The sequence below is a fragment of the Garra rufa genome, chromosome 1 (genome assembly GCF_049309525.1).
Source record: "Garra rufa chromosome 1, GarRuf1.0, whole genome shotgun sequence".
NCBI classification, from domain to species: domain Eukaryota; kingdom Metazoa; phylum Chordata; class Actinopteri; order Cypriniformes; family Cyprinidae; genus Garra; species Garra rufa.
In genome coordinates, this window is record NC_133361.1 from 94154133 (window position 1) to 94159132 (window position 5000).

The 5000-nt window shown below is 36.6% G+C and overlaps 3 non-coding genes across 3 annotated transcripts in view; all 3 read left to right on the plus strand.

Annotated features, from left to right (window-relative positions):
• Positions 1-93, plus strand: part of LOC141319186 (5S ribosomal RNA) — a 119-nt gene extending 26 nt beyond the window's left edge. Inside the window, exon 1 of the ribosomal RNA XR_012353457.1 lies at positions 1-93. This exon is cut by the window's left edge and continues 26 nt beyond it. This is a non-coding gene — a ribosomal RNA (5S ribosomal RNA).
• A 3068-nt stretch (positions 94-3161) lies between these two features.
• On the plus strand, positions 3162-3280 carry LOC141315824 (5S ribosomal RNA). The gene has a single exon (XR_012351142.1). It is a non-coding gene; the product is annotated as a 5S ribosomal RNA (ribosomal RNA).
• An 801-nt stretch (positions 3281-4081) lies between these two features.
• On the plus strand, positions 4082-4200 carry LOC141292233 (5S ribosomal RNA). The gene has a single exon (XR_012340472.1). It is a non-coding gene; the product is annotated as a 5S ribosomal RNA (ribosomal RNA).
• The last annotated feature ends 800 nt before the right edge of the window (positions 4201-5000 follow it).

The window sequence follows — 5000 nt, forward strand, 5'->3', positions numbered from 1 at the left end:
GCCCGATCTCGTCTGATCTCGGAAGCTAAGCAGCGTCGTGCCTTGTTAGTACTTGGATGGGAGACCGCCTGGGAATACCAGGTGCTGTAAGCTTTTGCCTTTTCTTCACTATTTATATAATATGCTGGCTTTTAGAAAGACGTGTTTTACCGCTCTATTTATTACAATCATTTAAATGTATTATAGAGTTTTAAGTGTTTTACATGTTTTTTAGGCCATTTTATTACTCTTAACATTTTAAGTGTATGTGTCTTTAATAAATGGATGGTTGGCCTGTCATGTGACTAGACACATGACAGGAAGCAGGAAGTACAACTGTATAAGAGAGCAGCATGACAAACAAAGGACAGTCACCAAACTGTTGGATTGAGGAGTTGCTAATTTTAGAGCTCAACTTTCCATTCACCACCTGCAAACTTTGGATTACACTTTCTGTGGATTGTATATACACTGGTGGACACTCACATTGGACTTATCAACACACTGGGATTCTTGGACTGTTTTTAGGGTATGGACAAATGAACTGTATTCTTTTAACAGAGTTTACCTGTTTTTAGGGTATGGACAAATGAACTGTATTCTTTTAACATAGTTGAGCTAGTTTTATCGTGTTGTTTTAAAGTCTTTTATGTGAACCTTGTAAATACACCAAATCTATTTAAACCAATTTTCTTTTATGTCTCATTCTTTTAACCACTAGTCATCTCTCACAGTTAACCCCCTGGGGTCCAAACACGCGTATACGCGTTTTGTGGCAGTTTCCCAAAAGGAACTTCAATTACTCGGTCATTTCTGATTGTACAGATAAAAGCAGTACATCAATCGAATCTGTAAAGGGTCTACTTTTATTTGTATATACTCACAAAACCAAAAAAATATTGTGATTTTACAAAATAAAGAAAACAAAAAGGGTGTGCTGTCTGCCGCGTTGATCTCCGTGATCTTCATTCAGAAACGCGTCATTAAAATAGACTATAACTCAGCCAATACACAACACAGAGACATGAGCAATATGTCTAGAGAAAGCTTGATATCTATACTTTCAAATAAAGTTATGTTTATTGAAATCAAATATTCTGTGATAAAGTAATCCGTATGAAACCAACACGATGTCCAGTCTCTCTTGTCTGCTTCATTAGTTTTAATTAGATCACGCCCAGGAGCGATTCCAGTCTTTCATATTCAAATCGTCCACGTGAGGGCGCCGCGCCAAAAGTAGACGCCCACATCACAGTAAACAAAGGAGAAAGCAGTTTCTTTTCTTTCAAGTTAGTCCTTTCTGGAAGAAGACGGGCTGTCAGGAATAAAACTTACTTCAGAAGATGAACATTAAATGAGACATGGCGTGAACCAGCAGATGAGATATTTACACAAGTAAGTTTTTTTCTTTTATATTTGTAAGTTGTTACTGTGACAGAATGTGCACACATTTTACCAGTTAAGACTTTTTGCCAACTGTATTTCCTGACTACAGCAAGTGAAACATTATAAAGTATGTTTCATTTCACTGCATCTAAATGTCTCATGATGACAGGATGTTTCAACTTTGGTCGAAAAACGCGCTGGCACATTTGAGGCACGCTTTTGTAATAACTCCGAAAAGAATGTAAAATTCTCCGTCAGTTTTGATCGTACAAATACAACCAATACATCATTCGAAACTGTAGAGGGTATATTTTCATTTGTATACACTGTGCTTTTATGAAAATAAGAAAACAGTCAGGGCACGCGCTCTGCCTTCACTGTCTGTTATATCTTTTCACAGACACATAAATGAAACTAACGTGCATGAAACCTAAATCTAAGTGATTACGTGCCTCACAGACATAATGCATTTACTTGTAGAAAGCTTGAAATGTTTACTTTTACATAAACCAATTCAAATAAAAAACTACTATTCTCTTTTTAAGTAATCTGTATGAAAGGTAGAAAATGTATGGTTTCTCCTGTATCACTTCATTACAAACCTTACACCTGTATTTATCTCACACTGTTTTATTTGCACCTAACTGTTATACGCCTATGCTATACACTACCAGTCAAAGGTACTTTTTTAAAGAAAAATAATTATCTAATTTTGTGAAATAGGTTTACTATGTAAAAAAACTGCTCACTTAAAAAAAAAAAAAAACTTTTAATAATAAAAAGTTTGGCTGGTAGTGTATGTGTTTTCTCCATGTTAGCTCTGTCTTTGTCAGATCATTGTGTTGCTCACATCTACTTGTTTTCTTTGCAGTTTCTGCTGTTCCCCGTTTTCCTGTGTTCAAGTTTCCTGCAAGTGATTTGGATATTGCACCCTCGACATCTTGACTTCTGTGTTTATTACTTTTGTTCCTAATAAAAAGTTTAACTGCACTCACAAGTGAAAGACAAGTTATTTTGTGTGATAGTTAAATATATTCAAAATACGCTTCAAACTAAATATATATGTATTTTGTCCTTTCATTTTTCCTTTATTCTTTCTGTTGTTTCCTCTCAGTCAACATCCGACTGAATGGCTCATTATGCGGCTCATTATGCAGGTCTTTGTCTTCTCAGGTGTAAATCACAGCATTATTCATGATGATTCACGCCTTCTCGCATACAGCCACTCTAAACAAAAAGTGTCTTCAAAAATTTAAATCCATATACTGTTTTGTGAAAACAAGTGAACTAGATGATTTTCACATCATTTGGTAGAAAAAAAACAAGCCTACCACATCCAATTCTCGAAATTCCTGAGAATAAATATTCTGTATGTGTTAGATGACCTTATTTCAGTGACTTCAAAAATTTAGTTTTTCAAAATGCACGCATAAACATTGTTTTCTCAAAAACTTAAAAAATGTGTACATTCATGTTGCTTACATATTTTTGTAGTCCAATTTGTGCTAAATACAATGTATTTAGATTTAGGATATTAATATGTTTTTAACATACTGAAAAAAAGCACATGTCAAAACTTCTTCAGGGCCCCAAAACACCCCCGGGCCCCAGAGGGTTAAATCTGACCCCATTTTAGTCTTGTAACTCGGCTGATAAGGCCGATTGTTACACTTTTATGGGAGACCGCCTGGGAATACCAGGTGCTGTAAGCTTTTGCCTTTTCTTCACTATTTATATAATATGCTGGCTTTTACGGAGGCTGATCTTTAAATAGCCCACTTTTTGGAGCAGCCCTCGCTTATGGCCATACCGCGCGGAGAGCGCCCGATCTCGTCTGATCTCGGAAGCTAAGCAGCGTCGGGCCTGGTTAGTACTTGGATGGGAGACCGCCTGGGAATACCAGGTGCTGTAAGCTTTTGCCTTTTCTTCACTATTTATATAATATGCTGGCTTTTAGAAAGATGTGTTTTACCGCTCTATTTATTACAATCATTTAAATGTATTATAGAGTTTTAAGTGTTTTACATGTTTTTTAGGCCATTTTATTACTCTTAACATTTTAAGTGTATGTGTCTTTAATAAATGGATGGTTGGCCTGTCATGTGACTAGACACATGACAGGAAGCAGGAAGTACAACTGTATAAGAGAGCAGCATGACAAACAAAGGACAGTCACCAAACTGTTGGATTGAGGAGTTGCTAATTTTAGAGCTCAACTTTCCATTCACCACCTGCAAACTTTGGATTACACTTTCTGTGGATTGTATATACACTGGTGGACACTCACATTGGACTTATCAACACACTGGGATTCTTGGACTGTTTTTATGGTATGGACAAATAAACTGTATTCTTTTAACAGAGTTTACCTGTTTTTAGGGTATGGACAAATGAACTGTATTCTTTTAACAGAGTTGACCTAGTTTTATCGTGTTGTTTTAAAGTCTTTTATGTGAACCTTGTAAATACACCAAATCTATTTAAACCAATTTTCTTTTATGTCTCATTCTTTTAACCACTAGTCATCTCTCACAGTTAAATCTGACACCATTTTAGTCTTGTAACTCGGCTGATAAGGCCGATTGTTACACTTTTATGGGAGACCGCCTGGGAATACCAGGTGCTGTAAGCTTTTGCCTTTTCTTCACTATTTATATAATATGCTGGCTTTTACGGAGGCTGATCTTTAAATAGCCCACTTTTTGGAGCAGCCCTCGCTTATGGCCATACCGCGCTGAGAGCGCCCGATCTCGTCTGATCTCGGAAGCTAAGCAGCGTCGGGCCTGGTTAGTACTTGGATGGGAGACCGCCTGGGAATACCAGGTGCTGTAAGCTTTTGCCTTTTCTTCACTATTTATATAATATGCTGGCTTTTAGAAAGACGTGTTTTACCGCTCTATTTATTACAATCATTTAAATGTATTATAGAGTTTTAAGTGTTTTACATGTTTTTTAGGCCATTTTATTACTCTTAACATTTTAAGTGTATGTGTCTTTAATAAATGGATGGTTGGCCTGTCATGTGACTAGACACATGACAGGAAGCAGGAAGTACAATTGTATAAGAGAGCAGCATGACAAACAAAGGACAGTCACCAAACTGTTGGATTGAGGAGTTGCTAATTTTAGAGCTCAACTTTCCATTCACCACCTGCAAAATTTGGATTACACTTTCTGTGGATTGTATATACACTGGTGGACACTCACATTGGACTTATCAACACACTGGGATTCTTGGACTGTTTTTAGGGTATGGACAAATGAACTGTATTCTTTTAACAGAGTTTACCTGTTTTTAGGGTATGGACAAATGAACTGTATTCTTTTAACAGAGTTGACCCTAGTTTTATCGTGTTGTTTTAAAGTCTTTTATGTAAACCATGTAAATACACCAAACCTATTTAAACCAATTTTCTTTTATGTCTCATTCTTTTAACCACTAGTCATCTCTCACAGTTAAATCTGACCCCATTTTAGTCTTGTAACTCGGCTGATAAGGCCGATTGTTACACTTTTATGGGAGACCGCCTGGGAATACCAGGTGCTGTAAGCTTTTGCCTTTTCTTCACTATTTATATAATATGCTGGCTTTTACGGAGGCTGATCTTTAAATAGCCCACTTTTTAGAGCAGCCC